This window comes from Aedes albopictus, chromosome 2 (assembly GCF_035046485.1).
Source record: "Aedes albopictus strain Foshan chromosome 2, AalbF5, whole genome shotgun sequence".
NCBI classification, from domain to species: domain Eukaryota; kingdom Metazoa; phylum Arthropoda; class Insecta; order Diptera; family Culicidae; genus Aedes; species Aedes albopictus.
In genome coordinates, this window is record NC_085137.1 from 397,141,600 (window position 1) to 397,159,823 (window position 18,224).

Consider the following 18,224-nt stretch of genomic DNA (forward strand, 5'->3'; position numbering starts at 1 on the left):
CAAGATGTGCAGCAGAACTTTGGGAAATGCTTCCCGAAGGTGCACTTCAGAGCTGTTTCGTACGGCAGAGAGCTGATGCAAGGTAATGTTTTGCTTAGGCATCTTAGAAGAAGTAATGCACTGGAAAGACTTCAGTTAACTTTACCTCTACATTGCTATGTATGAATATTTCGTTGTGTTCGTAAAACCTATAAAGCACACCTGGGAGCTGTACGTTAGTACTGCCTATGATCTATCATTTTTTTCTAAATTAATTCCAGAAGAAGCTCCTTAAGCAATCGCGAAAAGAAATCTTTAAAGCATCACAACACGAACTTTTCGAAGAATTCTCAAAATCTCAGAAGGAGAAATCCTAAAAAATGAACTCCATAGGGAAAACCTTCTGGCATTCCATAAGAAACTCCAAGAATAATCGCAAAAGCAACCCTTGAGGAATCCGAAAAGAATTTCCCGAATGAATTCTGGAAATTGTGGAAGAATTTCTCAAAGAATCCCCGAAAAAAATATTCTGAGATTCCAGGAGCACGTTTTGAAATTTTTCTGGAATTTCTTCTGTAAAGCATTGTCCAGTTAGAATCCGGACGCAGATAATCACTTATATCTCAGAGGTGGAATAACAAACAGAAAAGGTGAAGCCCTCAAAACAAAGATAATTTACTGTAGTTTCATGGAAAAATATCATTAAAATTATTTAATTTAATTTTTAATAAATTTTCTCGTTTTTTCCGTGATTACTTCCTTAAAAATCTGCACAATGGTTGTAAATTTTAACATCAACCCCTTCGGCGGATTTGTTTAACAACCAGGTCATCTCTGTAGTGTCCTGAGACCCTCTACCAATCTGATTAGGATTCCAATGAAACTTTGCCAAATATTTCTCTTCTGGTGAAATTAAGGGCTATTCAGTGAATTCCAAAGAAGCGAAATTTGAGTGTTTTTTCGTTAATTAACACTATCCAACAGTGATGACACCACTACACATCTCAGGCTGTCGTGATAGCTTACCAAATTAGCTCAAACCTCTACCGATCCCTCGTGTGCATTTTTGAAAAGCAGCACGCGATTCTTGAGGTTATCATCTTTGTACACATTTGGTGTCAAAATCGTGATGTGAGAAAACGATGTCCAGAGCTCGAACTTCCTGGCAAATCTTGGAATTCCAAGCAGATTTATCCATGAACATAAACTTCAATCTTCCTTGGGCACTTCCTCATGGCATGGTTAACAACATCTGTGCACATCACACATAATGGTTATGAAGACATTAACATTTTTCGCGACTGTCGTACCTGACCACGCTTAATTTTCAGCGTGTTTGTGCAAGATTTTTTTCCGTCACTTGTCTTCAATCTGAAATAACTTTTCACTCTTAGCAAGAAAATCGATGAAATTTTCACAATCAATAGAGGACTTGTTTATGATCAGACTGCTGTAAAAAAATATGATTATGATCATTGAGAGCATCACAATAAATTATCCTTTGCGTCCGGATTCTAACTGGAAAATGCTTTAGTTGATTCTTAAGGTGAAGGTTGCTCGAGATCATAATAATAAGCTTGGCTCCCGCTCTAATAACCCTCTCAACCACCCACTCAAAACAAACAAATCAGACGGCGCACAGTGTAGTGTGACTGGGTCAAATAAACTAACAAAAACATTCCAAAATGAGCTGTAGTAAAATAGCAGTTTTACCTTTGAATTTTGGCACACATTTGATTTGATGTATATGCCCACCAACACAATTTGTTCTTATAAAACATTTTAAAATTTATTTAAATTCCTACTTTGCCCAATGTTTTCACCAATTATCCCATTATGCACCACTTTATTTACGTTTTTGTTGACAACTCTCTCCTCTCTTCTCTCGTACTTTTTCTCTCTGACCGTAGAAAACTACCGTGTTATGAGGTGACATTATTTGATGTAATTTCAACTCATAAACAGCGAACGATTGTTCTGTTATCTATTGAAATTACATTGGCAGTATGATATTTAAAATAGTTAAAAAGATTAACGAAATAACAGCCTTGTTTCGTGATGAACATGAACTGCGGTTTAATCAATTTCACCGTACGTTGAACAATACCACTCAGTTTAACGGTACGCTTTTCCGTTTTAGCGAACCGCGATGTAAATTGATCCGGGTTTTCGACCACAAAAGTGGAAAACGCGTAAGTTTTTCGCGATAAACGGTAGATCAGGCGAAAGTGAGGACAATTTCACGTAATCGATTAATTTATTACAGTGCTGTGTTGTTTGGAAGACTGCTAAAAAATGGTTTAAAAAAGGTGGGACGCACTAGGCGAAGAAAAAAAAAGTGCAGTAAGTGCTACATTTTGGCACGAAATCGTGAAAAGACTGTGAAAAATGCAAAGCAGTACTTCCCGACGGACGAAAAATATAGTTGTCTACCATCAGTAGCAACCTAAGTGCATTTTGAGAAGGTAAGCACGTATAATTTTGATAATTTGTTTGCTTACTTCCGCGCTGCTCGACGACTAGGGTGAGGGGAGAGAGGTATAAGAGAGAGAGTGGCGGCCATACTCGCTGCCATTTTGTAACCCCAGCAACTATGTCCTTAAATCCTTTCACATGTACCAGGTACTAATTGAAATTCTATAGCAGGATTACGGAATTCCTTCTGGAGTTTTTATGGAACTCCGTATGGAATCCTAAGGAATTCTTCTACCAGTTTCTTTGGAAATTCCTGTAGATCAACAATTTTGAAAGGAGTTCCTTCTAGATTTCCTCCCATATTCATGCCAATAGTCATATCTGGAAATCTCACATAAAAACTTCTGAAGACCTTCCAAAAAGAAGAATCTCAGGAGTCAGGAGAATCTTGTACAATATTCCAGAATGACAACTGAAGTTCTTCTAGGAGAATTTCTGAAGGAATTCCTTGAGAAATTCCGTAAGGAACTTGATAGAAATTCCTGGAGGAATCTGAGAACGAATTCCTGGAGGATTCCAGGAAGTCCTGGAAGAATCTAGGAATTTCAGTAGGAGTTACTTGGGTAAGCGATACGATTTATGCAACCGTACAGTATAGCATAGCATAGCATAGCATAGCATAGCATAGCATAGCATAACATAGGCGAGCGATTTATGCAACCATAGAGTATACACACAAATGTGTCACCTCACAATTTGGAAGAATGGTGAGACCATTAAATTTTATGGAAAGAACAAGATTTTACGTCACCTCGCAATTGGGAAGACTGATGAACCAATATGCTACCTGCCATGAAATCGATATATTGAAACAAAACTATGTGCCGAAACTGGCAGTGGCGGAACGCAGAAGCTTAGGCAAAATATTGACGCATAATTACGGATAAATCAGTGTGGCTAGCACCGTAAGATGGCGAATTGTACAAAAATACAGGAGAATTTACTTAAAGTAAAACAAAATTAATGAAAAATTTACCGCTTACCCTATAAAAGCAGCTACGATTATTGCTGAATAACTATCATAATATGTTACTTGAACTTTTCATATTTTCACATTAAAAAGTGGTACGAGACGAGTTCACCCATTTATTTGCCTGTTTCTTCTGGGGATTCCTCCAGGAACTTGCAGAACTTTTATCGGGGATTTTCATCCAGGAGACCAGGAATTTCATCATGTGATTCTCACAATAATGCAATATTGGATTCCTTCAGTAACTCCTGCTAGCGATGCCACCTTGCATACCTTCTGTGGATTCCTCCAGATTCCCTAAAATATTTCTTCTGAGAATTTCTCCAGGAAAAGCCTCACGAATCCCTTTACGGAGCTGAGGAGTTCACTGTACTAGGAATTTACGAAACAGGAGTTTAGTCTGGGATCCAGGAATTTGATCCACGGATTTTTTTTATGAACTCCTAGGGGAATCCCATCAACCCTGAAGGTGTGCCACAAGGAACTCTTAGAAAATTGCTTGAAAGAACTCCTGCAGGATTCCTAGATGGAACTACTGAAGGATTTCCACAATGAACTCCTGGGGCATTTTCAGAAGAATTTCTAGAGGATTCCCACAAGTAACAACTTGAAGATTTCTATAAGGAACAAAATGAGAGCTCAAAGATCGAAGTTTTAAAGGACTCCCAGAATGAACTCTCAGGGGAAACGCAGTAAGAAATCCTGGATGAATTCTAAAGACAAATAAAAAAAGAATCTATCGAAACCGCTTGGAAGTATTCATATAATCAAAGAACCAGAAGGAACTCCTCCTGCAAAATTTTGGATGAGTCTCAGAAGGATTTCCAGGGAAAATACTAAAAACTCTAAAATTAAAAAAGAATCCCAGAAGGAAAAGGAACTCCAGATGAAATCCTAGAATAATTTTAAAGGAATCTTCGAAAGAAATTCAGAGGAAACCCAGAGAAAACTCCTGGAGTAATATCTTAAAGAATTTCTAGAGGGAATCAGTAGGAAATTCTTAAGAATCTGATGAATTTCTGTAAAAAATTTTGGAAGGAAAATCTTGGCGAATATTAAAAGCATCTTTTTGGTGAATTTAAGGATGATGTCTTGGGTAAATCCAGAATGGTTCTTCTAACAAATTCCAGTTCCTAGAGAATCTTCGAAAAACTTCAGAAGGAGTTTAAAAAGTGACGTTTGGGCTAATCCGATAAGAAACTCCAAAAAAAATTTCTGTTGCTACGATCAGCTTTTTATATGATGAGTGTAAGCTAGAGTTAGGGTAAGTTATAAAAAAATATTTTTGACATGTGTATCAGAAACTCTGATTTAAAAAATTTCACCAATTTTAAAAGGTAACCAAGCCAAATGGTACGAGATAACCCAGAAACAACTTTTTGAGAGGAATCCCAGAAGCAACTTTTTGATTGATTTGTTTTCATTATAGAGACTTTCAGCCCTTGGCTGGTTCGTCTCTGGGAACTTTTTATGGAAACCTAGAATAAGTTTTGGAGAAGTTCCAAGTGATTGCACAGAAAAATTTCTTGAGATTCCATAAAAGTGAGAAATGTCCACAGCAATATGTGAAGGAATACAACGACGAATCGAGATACTCTTATATGATTGTTTTCCAGAACGAAGGAAATATGAGATATCAAAATCGCGTTCCGAGAGATTGACCATTCCATTCTAGAGGGCGTTGATCGCAGTACTAGGAATGTAATATGCGAAAACCTCTTTTTGCCTTTCTCGTACACCAAGGTGTACCGAAAGGCTATATGTTCACTCCAAAAACGAAAATTTGATAGAGCCCCCGGAGGGGTCAAGTGTTATATACCAATCGACTCAGCTCGACGAGTTGAGATGATGTCTGTGTGTATGTATGTGTGTGTGTGTGTATGTATGTGTGTGTGTGTGTATGTGTACAAAAAGGTCACCTCATTTTTAGATAGTAAATATGAACCGATTTCAACGACCGATGGTTCATTCGACGCGGTATATTGCCCCATTGTTTCCTATTGAAAATGGTTCAGATCGGTCCAGCCGTTCCGGAGTTATGGCCATTTAGGTGTTCCGGACCGGTACCCCAGGAAGGGGCCAGATATGAAAATGCAACGAACCCATGCATGCGACCCATCAAACCACTGCATTTTCGATTATCTGATGAACGGGAAGTAGGAAAATGGTCTCAGACTATATCTGAACCGGTAGTGTTTCGGAACCGGTTCCGGGTGTCCCGCCGGAAGTGGCCAAATATAAAAGTGAACATAACCCATGCATGCGACACGTCAAATAGCGGCATTTTCGATAACCAATTGAATGGTGAGCAGGAAAGTAGTTTCATACTTTATTTGAACCGGTAGTGTTCCAGAACCGGTTCCAGGTGTCCCACCGGAAGTGACCAACTAAAGAAGTGAACCAAACCCATGCATGCGACACATCAAACAACAGCTTTTTCGATAACCTGATGAACGGTAAGCAGGGGAATAGTTTCAGACCATATCTGAACCGGTTGTGTTCCGGAACTGGTTCCAGGTTTCCCGCCGGAAGTGGCCAATTAAAAAAGTGAACCAAATCCAGGCATGCGGCACATCAAAGAGCGACTTTTTCGATAACCAGATGAACGATAAGCAGGAAAATAGTTTCAGACCATATCTGAACCGGTTGGATTCCGGAACCGGTTCCAGTTGTCCCGCTGAAAGTTGCCAATTAAAAGAAAACAAACCCAGGCATGCGACACATCGAATTGCGGCTTTTGCGATAACCTGATGAACGGTAAGCAGGAAAGTAGTTTCAGACTATATTTGAACCGGTAGTTTTTCAGAACCGGCTCCAGGTATCCCGCCGGAAGCGGCCAACTAAAAAAGTGAACCAAACCCATGCATGTGACACATCAAAGAGCGGCTTTTTCGATAACCAAATGAACGGTTAGCAGTAAAATAGTTTCAGCCCATATCTGAACCGGTTGTGTACCGGAACCGGTTCCAGGTTTCCCGCCGGAAGTGGCCAATTAAAAAAGTGAACCAAATCCAGGCATGCGACACATCAAAGAGCGGCTTTTTCGATAACCAGATGAACGGTAAGCAGGAAAATAGTTTCAGACCATATCTGAACCGGTTGTGTTCCGGAACCAGTTCCAGGTGTCCCGCTGGAAGTTGCCAATTAAATGAAAACAAACCCAGGCATGCGACACATCGAATTGCAGCTTTTGCGATAACCTGATGAACGGTAAGCAGGAAAGTAGTTTCAGACTATATTTGAACCGGTAGTTTTTCAGAACCGGCTCCAGGTATCCCGCCGGAAGCGGCCAACTAAAAAAGTGAACCAAACCCATGCATGCGACACATCAAAGAGCGGCTTTTTCGATAACCAAATGAACGGTAGGCAGTAAAATAGTTTCAGTCCATATCTGAACCGCTTGTGTTCCGGAACCGGTTCCAGGTTTCCCGCCGGAAGTGGCCAATTAAAAAAGTGAACCAAATCCAGGCATGCGACACATCAAAAAGCGGCTTTTTCGATAACCAGATGAACGGTAAGCAATAAGATAGTTTCAGTCCATATCTGAAGCGGCTGTGTTCCGGAACCGGTTCCAGGTGTTCCGCCGGAAATGGTAAACAATAAAAGTGTACCAAACCCATGCATGCGACGCATCAAAGTGAGACTTTTTTGATAACCAGATGGACGGTAAGCAGGGAAAAAGTTTCAGACTATATCTGAACCGGTTGTGTTCCGGAACCAGTTTCAGGTGTCCCGCTGGAAGTAGCCAATTAAAAAAGTAAACCGAACCCAGACATGCGACACACCAAATAGCGGCTTTATCGATAATCAGATTAACGGTAAGCAGGAAAATAGTTTCAGACCATATCTGAATCGCTAATATAGTAAACTGACGAAGTTGAAAGGGTGAATCCTGCTGAATGCGTCTGATGATGACCGAAGAATAGTAGGTCGAAACGCTTAACGCTAAACAAGCTGTTTATCACCGATAATCACTAATCAATCCTCTAAATAACATATCTGAACCGGTTGTGTTCCGGAACCGTTTCCAGATGTCTCGCCGGAAGTGGCCAGTTTAAAAAAGTGAACCAAACCCATGCATGCGAAATATCAAATCATCAAAAATGTTCGATAACCAGATAAACGGGCAGCAGGAAAACAGTCTTTGACCCAAGCTCTGACCACACCTTAGATTACCGCCAGTGTTGCAGAATCAGGATTAGATGCATCGCTGAAATTACAACAAAACAAAATCGATGCAAGCGATACATATGCGTGAAAAAACAAAATCTTGATAAAAATTTAAGCGATCATGTCAAATCCCACCATTTTCCCGAGGCGTATTTATACAGTAGGATGAATCAACGTTGTATGGGAAAATTTTAATTTTATAGCACATAAATTACTGCGCACAATTTTGATGCAACTGGTTGAGCCATCGCGCTCTGTAACACGGTTGAAATTTGAATGGGTTTTATTATGGGAAATTTTACTAGCTTGCACTTTTTTGTCAAATTTTACATCAATCTTATACTGCCGTTCCACGCCCAATTGTCCCATGTTATATGGGAATCCCATATAACATGGGATAATCATGCGTAGAACGGCAGCATAACCAATGATAATAAAATAAAGGCTAAACTGTGCAGAAAAAAAAATGCTGAAATATCTTGATAATGTTCGGCATCCAGTTCTAGTAAAGGTGGTCAAGCAGTCAACTGAGAGGTTTAATATTTTTCAGCTCTGCTTATACGTTTAAAATAATACATAACATAGGAATATGAGCCATCAATTAGTTTCCAAATTCGATTATAGCTTTGATAAGGTTCTTGCTTTTCTGAACAAGGCTGACACAAATTTCGATTTTATCTTAAGCCAAGAGGGGTCCCCCCTTGGAAATTTTGGATCGGAATTCAACATTTTGAGGAAGGGCACAAAAGAATAAACCAATAAATTTTTAAATTTTAAGGAAAATTTCTTACCAAACCCGATGAGTTAAGCGGTTTTGCCTCATTGTTTGAGTATTTTTTTCATTCAATACATTTATTATTTATCAACTCCATCTCCTCATTGACGAACAGCTGACAAAAGAAAAAAAATATTTGTTCTGTTCTAGAGTATTTTCAGGATTCAGGAACACTTCGGCTTATGGCGACGGAAATATCTTAGAGTACATATTCGACGAGAAAGGCGCTATCACCACTAGGTGGATTAATCTGGTTTTTGTAATTACGTTGGGAAAAGTTGAGCATTTCAGTTGGCTGAAGTATGCTGAAATGGCCTACTTTTCACTCCTAATGCAAGTGTGCCGAAAAGTACTACTTTTCGGCACTCTTAAGAGTGCTGAAAAGTAGCACTTTTCGGCACTTTTGCTCGTACGTACTTTTTACTTACCACCATGCCTTCCGTAGATTCAGCCACTGCCTCTACATCTACTGAGCAGCTCGAATCCGAATCAGGACGATTTCAATTCGGATTCGAACTACAAATCAAGTGTAAAGGCAGCTGCTGAATCTGCTTTTGCTCTTGCCCGCGCACAACTGTTTGACAACGAAGCTCGATCATTGGTGACGCCTACTACACCAGAGCCTACCTGATCAAACAAAAAACTACGCCGATAACCCGATAAGCATGAGCACACGCACGTGGTTCCTACTGATACATGTTTGTGTAGCTAGAAAATTCCCACTAAATTGGAGTTTTTCGTAATTACAAAAAACTTTGTATGCAACTCGTTGCAAAACTCGATTTTTTCAGCACTCGTCGTATTTATCCAACTCGGCAAGCCTCGTTGGATAAATGTACGACTCGTGCTGAAAAAATCATCATTTTGCAACTTGTTGCATAAATAACTATTTGGTGTTAGTTAAAAACTATAAAATGTAAACTGTGCAAGCAAGATGTGCTAAAAGACGTAGGAGAACAAATACTTTTAATGGTAAACATATCTACATATCAAAATGTATTTGATAGTAAAACTTTCAGTTTGTACTGCAAATGTTGCAAAATATTTTGTTAACCGTTATGTGGCCGGCAAACTTTTTGCTTTTTTCTACACCGTGTATTTTAAATGGGTGCTGGGTACCCGGGTACCCTGCCGGCCACATAAGGGTTAAAGGAAATATTCCGTTTTTGCCAACTAAAAATATGATACCGTCTTGGCAAAAACGGAACCAATCTGTATTGATTCAGCCAAGTTTCGTAATACTTTTAACTTCTGCAAACTTGTTTCACTTAGCGATCACTTGGTAACCGCTGGTATTGAATTGGTACGTCGAGGTTGATACTTTTACTGCTGACCATTTCAGTTAAATGAATAAAAACTCACCATTCTATTGCCATTGAGCCAGATGAATTACTCTATTTGCTTAAATTTAAAACGTTATCTTTAAGGTGAAACGGGACGCCGTGTTATTTTTTCTATCTTGCCTCTCTTTCTAACAATTTGCCTCGCGATTTTGAAGATGGTTATCTCGAGTTCTATCGCACTGAAGATGCTGAAAACCAATCAGCATATGCACTGCAAGTGAGCATACACAATGATAGGTTTTTGTTGCAAAATATGAAGTAGAATCTGAGGTTACCATCTAAGTAGCAACAGAGCAATGGCGAATATTTCCGCGACCGTCCCTTAACAAAGAAAAGGGGGCTCACGTAGATCAATTTCACTCGATATCATGGTATCGTCATTGCATTGGGGGTGACAATGGGTCAACACATTATCTGAAATATCTTATCAAATATTGTGAGTATTGAATCAAAACTTTTATGGTGTCATTCTCGTAGTTGTCAGCAGTTCTTGTCAAAAAATAAGGTTTCTAATGCAATTAGTTAATTTTTGATAAATCATCGAAAAATGTTGGAAAATAAGGCCATTTTAAAATGCTACTTTAAAAGCTCGATGAAACATCACACTTTGTTACACTTTGATTCTTTTTATACAGGGTGCGGCAGGAAAAAATGCGAAAAGTTCAAGGCACTATTACACGCTAAATATGGGATATATATGACTATTTTTTCATGACAGTGTATCAGTCAATGTCTATATTCTAGCACTGAAAAATAATAATGAACACATTTGATGTTTAACATGTGATAATGTAGGCCTAATTAGCGGATATCAATAAACTGCGCGCCCAATGGTCATTAAACATAATGACTATAACAGTAACAAAATAAGCTCAAATTCGATGAACAACCAGACCACACTGATCCAGAGTCATGTAGTTTCACATAGCAGATGAAATAAGTACATATATTTGATGATATTGTAGAGAAAATCAAAAATTTTGTTTTATCAGATGCGAAATTTAGCGACCTGTGCGATTTTCTGCGGTTTGAAAATTCTGGTTGTCTTCATCTTCAGGCGCCGCCCTGTAAAGGTTAGTGACCAAAATGGGAAATTTTTTAATTAACTTTTCAGAAAACTAGCCTATTATAGATCATGGAGAGTTGAAACATAGACTGGTTAATGTCAAATGGACGAAAATGAGGTTTGAAGTTGAAAAACACTTTCGCATTTTTTCCTGCCGCATACTGTAATCCCAAACTCATATTCATCATATAATGCAATATGATTGGTAAGTTGTATCAACCTTGGCCAGAACTTTATTAACTTGCTTTGTTGTCAATGCGGAACAAAGTCGGTTCCCTTGACCGCTTGACTCATTCTCAGCCCCAACGATGGTACACCAAAACCTCTATTTGGGTTATAGCTAGGGGTGCACAAATTGCATGTTATTTTAACCGTTAGCATCTTTCTGGACCCAAATCATACACTATGTCAGGATAAGTTTCAAGGAGCTTAACCTTCACGTACCCGTCCTCCGACAACTCTTAATCAAAATGCTGGTATTTCGTCAATTTTCATCCGATTTTTTTGAAGTCGCCCTTAACCGATCATAAATTGGTGCTTGTTTATTACGCTCAAGTGGTCATGTAATATTCGGAACCATTCCGGAGATATTCTGGATTGTACTGGGGTCAGGGGGTGGGGGAGGGTTTCTGTTTTGCAGAAATTGTTTATTTCGTGTGTTATTGTGATTGAGAGGCTTTCGCGGAACCTGTTTCGGGTGTTCCGATGCGGCCATATCAGTTGCTTCATACTTCAGTCAATTTTATCTGCCCCATTCTCTTGAACTCTTGAAGTTTGATACATCACACGGCATGTTTTAGTTGTAAACTAGAAATGTCCCCGATGTCACCCCCGTGGAACCTATGATAGATATTCCGGGGCGGCCATTTTAGTTGATACAGACTTCAGGGTATCGTTTCTGACTCAGTCATTCGAAATCACGAAGTTTGATATGTCGCACGACATGTTTTGAATGAAAACCAGAAGTGTCCCCAATGAGGCCCCCGCGGAACCTGTCACGGTGATCCGGATGGGTCAAATTATTCAAATATGATTATCGCAGCTGTGTTTTATTGTTCGCAATGAAAATTACGCTGAAAATCTATGTTTCAAACACATAACATACGAAACAATCATTTTTAGCCATTTTGGCACCCTCCTTGACTCCTGTAAGATCCGGAATATCTCCGGAATGATTCCGGATATTGCATGGCCACTTGGGTGTGATAAACTTGCACCAATTTATGATCGATTGAGGGCAATTTCAAAAAAGTAGGATGAAAATTGACGAAATGCCAGCATTTTGAAAATGAGATGTTGGGGGTCGGATACGTGAAGGTTAATGGCGTTTCCGGAGATTTTGAAGTGGTTCCTGGGAATAATCAGTGGGCTTCACATGATTCCAGCGGAGGTTGAGGCGTCAGGGGGCTTCAGTCGAGGTGTCAGTAAAATTTTATGAAAGTTCAGTACAGCTTAAGAAATTTATTTTTTTTATCTGTATTAACGAGATTTTTAGCCCTAGGCTAGTTCATCTCGGGACCCACGCTTTACTTCCCTTCCGAAGGAAGAACTCATATTTTGTGAGTTTGTCGGGAGTGGGATTCGATCGCAGGTCCTCGGCGTGATAGTCACGTGTTCTAACCATCCAACCAGGCCCGCTCCACACAGCTTAAGAAATGTATACGGGGCTCTTGGGGCGTTTTCTGAAGTTTTTTAGTGGATTCCAGGGGGTTTCGGCTTCAATAGAGTTTACTGGAAGTTTCAAGACGTTTAGAGAAGTTTCAAGGGTGGGGGTCTCAGAAGGTTTCAGAGCTTAAGGAAACTTTACGTGGATGGGATATCCGAGGAGTTTAAAGGCGTTGCATGGTGTTTTAAAGGATTAAATAAATAACTTTATTCGACACAGTAAAGGCTGGGTAATTCGCGCAATACAAATCTCATTGAGATCACTAGCCAGATCACTGAATTCCAGGTCCTAACGCATCGACTATTCATCGAGTTCAAAGCGGCATACGATAGTATCGACCGCACAGAGATATGGAAAATCATGGACGAAAACGGATTTCCTGGGAAGCTGACTAGACTTGATGAAGCAATGATTGACGGTGTGCAAAACTGCGTAAGGATTTCGGGTGAACTACCCAGTTCATTCGAATCTCACCTGGGACTGCGACAAGGTGACGGACTCTCGTGCCTACTCTTAAACATCGCTCTGGAAAGTGTCATGCTACGAGCCGGGCTCAACAGCCGGGGTACGATTTTCTCAAAATCCGGTCAATTTGTGTGCTTTGCGGACGACATGTACATTATCGCCAGAACATTTGGAACGGTGGCAGAGCTGTACACCCGCCTGAAACGTGAAGCAGCAAAGGTCTGACCGGTGGTGAATGCCTCAAAACCAAAGTACATGCTGATAGGCGGAACCAAGCACGACCGGATGCGTTTAGGTAGTAAATTGACGATAGCAGAGCGTTAATGATTAATCATAAATTTAATCATGATTAATGATTAATGATTAAGATTAATCAAAAATCATTAATCATAATCACATAAAATTTTTATTTAATCATTAATCATTAATCTTAATCACACTGATTTCGCAATTTAATCATTAATCAGTAATCATAATCATAAGGAGAAAGAATTAATCAATCATTAATCATTCATTACCAAAAATGATTCACCATATAAAATATATGATCCAACTTAAATTGGTTCAAATGCTGTTCTAAGTGTGATTCTTTTTTCAAAAATCTCCCAGACAAAGAAGCTTTTACTTTTGAAACTTCAAAAATATTGTAAACAGCACAAAACCTTTTAATCATTTCCAGTTTTTATGATTGATTAATCATGATTAATCATGATTTTTAATCAATGAGCCGTTTTTAATCAATAATCATAATCAATAATCACAGATAAAACCAATTTTAATCATTAATCATAATCTTTAATCATCCTAAAAATCAAATTAATCATTAATCATAATCAATAATCACCGAAATTAGAATTTTAATCATCAATGATTAATCATGATTAAAAATTTTGTTAATCATGAACGCTCTGGACGATAGACGAGGATATCTTTGATGTGGAATTCATCTATCACGGATCCTTACTGACGACTGACATAATGCTAACCGTGAAATACGAAGGCGCATCATCAGTAGAAGTCAGGCCTACTGCGGGCTACAGAAGAAACTGCGATCTAAACAGATTCATCCTCGCACCAAGTGCGCCATGTACAAAACGCTGATAAATCCGGTGGTCCTCTACGGACACGAGACATGGATGATGCTTGAGGCGGACCTGCAAGCACTCGGAGTTTTCGAGCGACGGGTGCTAAAGACGATCTTCGGCGGTGTGCAGGAGAACGTTGTGTGGCGGAGAAGGATGAATCACGAGCTCGCTGCACTTTACGGCGAACCCAGCATCCAGAATATGGCCAAAGCGGATAGGATACGATGGACAGGGCATGTTGCAAGTATGCCGGACAACAACCCTTCAAAGTTTCGGTTGGCACAAGAAGGCGTGGAGCGCATAAAGCACAATGGGTGGATCCGGTGGAGTGTTACTTGGTGAGCATCGGGCGTGACCGAGGATGGTGAACGGTAGCCATGAACCTTGTATTATGAAGAAATATTGTTGATTCTGTTTTATCATGAATTTGATGTAATACTAAATAAATGAATGAATGAATAACCATGTCAATTGCAGAAGAGACAAATTGACAAGATTTCGTGAAAATATTAACTACTGACATATCTAGTACTGACTTTTCGAACTCTCTAAGCAGAATACCCTCTTCGAATGAGTGCACGAAATGGAGGTACGAAACTTATTACACTCATTCGAAGAATACTGACATATACTTCCAATGCAAAGAATCCAAACAACTATTAGTCATATGTAGAAAAAAAACTCTTTCAGTGCCATGAAAACATTCTGAATCTGAAGCATACGCCTCAATAAAGAATATATGGACATGGCGAGGACTCTCTCTCTCCGCGGCGTTGCGGATGGGAGGAAATGAACGTGCAGTCTTCGGATGTGTTGTTGGTGCACCAACTTTAAAACACCCACCGCCGCGCCGGCTGCCACCGAAACCAACTGAGCGACCTAGCAGCAGCAACATCACACCACCAACACGTTGCATCCACTTGAGTCGCTGCGCGTGGTGTCGGCCCTACCGTCGTAGCTCTGCTCTTCGAAGCTGATGATGAACGAGGACACGAACGATGCGATGATGCAGACTTACTTTGCATAAAATTCATCTTTATGGTCGTCATGACGTGTTTGAGTGTTACTTCGTGATCAAATAATGAAAAATATTATTTTGTGCTTCACTTGTGTGCTTTGGGGATGAATGGAGGAGGGCGACACGACGGAAGGATGCAGTTGAGGGTTCGAGATTTCCTGCATGAGGAAGGACTGGAACTAGGTAGAACTGCAACCGCACCGTCACGAACCTGCTGCAGTAGAAGGAAGGAAGGAAGCCGGAAGACAGCCACTTGTAAGAATGTGCATTCGTGAGAGCTTTGTTGGCGAGAAAATGTGGATTTATGATGCCGTGATGGTGTTTTATGATTGGAGCTGCACATACATTAGCTCCGCTTGAAGAATCCTATCGGAATTGAATCAATTTGAGAACAAATCAGCGTTCGATTGCTCGCAGAAAAATCTCATCGTCGTCGTCAACTGCAATCGTCTGATGCTGCAGTTGGCTTCATAGCATCAGCACTCATCCAATTTGGATCAGATTCCCGAGATCCGATTAAATTTTAACGCAGAGTACACTCTCTTTTTGCATTCGGCAGCCATGGATACCTACCTATACAGCAAATGATGGTAGCAGAAAAAAAAAATCCGCATCCATTAAGTGGCAATCAGCTCCACAAGTCCCGGTCATTCAATTACCGGTCGATCCCACCGCACCATCCAGCAACCAGTTTTCCCCCCGTGCTTCTAATGGAGGCTGTATGGTGCGGACAGAGGACACAAACACATAAAATACAAACGAATCCTCTTTGCACAAAACTGCGACACACAGCAACACATCCCTCGTCCTCGTAAGTGGTGGGACAGCGCAGACAGGAGAAGGATATGGAAAACTGACTGCGGAGTGCGCGGAGAAGCGAGAGTCTGGAAATCAACCGGCATCGAAATCAGCCAGCAGAGCGACAGAAACCCCACCGCAGCACCAGCATTGCATTGGGATTGGAGGGAAAATATACCGACATAAAAAAGAATCATAATCAGTCATCTGAAATAATTCGGACAAACAAGATAATTGAATTCAAACAAATTGAACAAATAGCCGAAATTAATCAATTATTGTGCGGCGCGGGATGAGCGAGCGTTGGCGTGTAGTTGTCTCCTAGTTATCTCTTTCTGTCCATCCACATTCCACATCGTCTGCAGAGGGAGTTCTTGGGACGTGTGACAGGAAGTCTACGTGGACACATTCTGCTGACCGGCCGGCGTTCAATAGCGGTGACAAAAAGGGGGCCAGCTCTGCTGGCCGACAGAAATAAGAGCTCCCCTTATTTCAATAGAAATTGTCGCGCATAGCTACGGATGGTCACCGGCTCGACCAGCGCTTTGGAACAAGCGTGTGTGGATGATTTAATTCCATCCACTCGACGTTCGTTCTATATCGGCTGAAGTTTGTTCTAGTGCCGGGATGTAAAATGAAGATTTAAAAGTGGGACTGAAAAGCAAATACTTCTGATAAATTAATTTTGGCCTCCAATTTCTCCCTTTTTCGTTTAGTCACCCTTGCACTCATACATGGACTGCGATTTATCTTTTTAGGATTACAAGTAATTGAGACAGGCACGGTAAAGGCTGGGCATGCTGCGCAATTCAGATCCCATTGTGATCCACTGGCCTCTGCCCAGCAACTCCTATCCCTACCTCCACGCAGTACCGGCCGGAAACTATGAGCAACCTTAGGGAAGATCGGGTAACCAATCCCGGTGGGAACTTTGGTCGTAGGCTGACAGGGAAGGGGGGATTTGCTTCGACAAACTTGAGCGTCTGTTCTCCAGGAGGAGCGGCTCACAACAGCGTCTGATCCCCGTGTTAGGGGCGGCTGATCTACGTCCGAGTGCCAGAGAAGGACTCTAAGCTCAACTGTGCATTATGGTCCTCCGGAAAGTAGGGGGTTGGTGTCAGGCCCTACGAGCCAGCCGCAAAAAAACCATTGTAACGGAAAATCAGCAACAGAATATGTAATACGAACCGAGACCAACGGCAACGACCCCAGCGAACAAAAAGGACTTGCGATTGGAAACTCGGTACGTGGAACTGCCGATCTCTCAACTTCATCGGGAGCACCCGCATACTCGCCGATCTACTGAATGACCGCGGGTTCGGCATCGTAGCGCTGCAGGAGGTGTGTTGGACAGGATCCATGGTGCGAACGTTTAGAGGTAATCATACCATCTACCAGAGCTGCGGATGGCCGATCGCCGAAAGAATGTGCAGGTTGAGGATCAAGGGCCAATTCTTCAACTTCAGCATAATAAAAGTGCACAACCCACACTCCGGAAGTACTGATGATGACAAGGACGCATTTTACGCGCAGCTCGAACACGAATACGATCGCTTCCCAAGCTACGACGTCAAGATCATAGGAGATTTGAACGCTCAGGTAGGCCAGAAGGAGGAATTCAGACCGACGATTGGTAAGTTCAGCGCCCACCAGCAGACAAACGAAAACGGCCTACGACTCATTGATTTCGCCGCCTCCAAAAATATGGCCATACGTAGCACCTTTTCCAACACAGCCTCTTTTATGGTACGTGGAACGGAATCGACGGAACGAATGGTTCGACGAAGAGTGCAGAACGGTTTTGGAGGAGAAGAACGCAGCGAGGGCGGTAATGCTGCAGCAAGGGACTCGACAGAACGTGGAACGTTACAAACAGAAGCGGAAACAGCAGACCCGCCTCTTTCGGGAGCAAAAGCGCCGCCTGGAAGAAGCGGAGTGTGAAGAAATGGAACTGCTCTGCCGTAATTCTGCAAAGTGACGTAAGCGCCATTCAAAATGTCGATATTTTTTGGTATATTATATTTAATATCTGGTGTAAAAATAACACTGTGGTATGCCTGCTGCATTAGAATGCAAGATCTAGTCGTAATCTATCATCTATGGAAAGAAACTTAGAGGATGAGCAAGAGTTTTATGGATAATAACCAAAAAATGGGCCAAAACTATCAATGTCGCTTACGTCACTTTGCAGAATTACGGCAGTGCTGTGCCGTTCCCAAGAAACACGGAAGTTCTATCAGAAGCTCAACGCATCCCGCAACGGCTTCGTGCCGCGAGCCGAAATATGCAGGGATAAAGACGGAGGCTTCTTGACGGACGGACGTGAGATGATCGAAAGGTGGAAGCAGCACTTCGATCAGCACCTGAACGGCGTGGAGAACGTAGGCACGGGAGCCCACGGCAACGGATGAAAC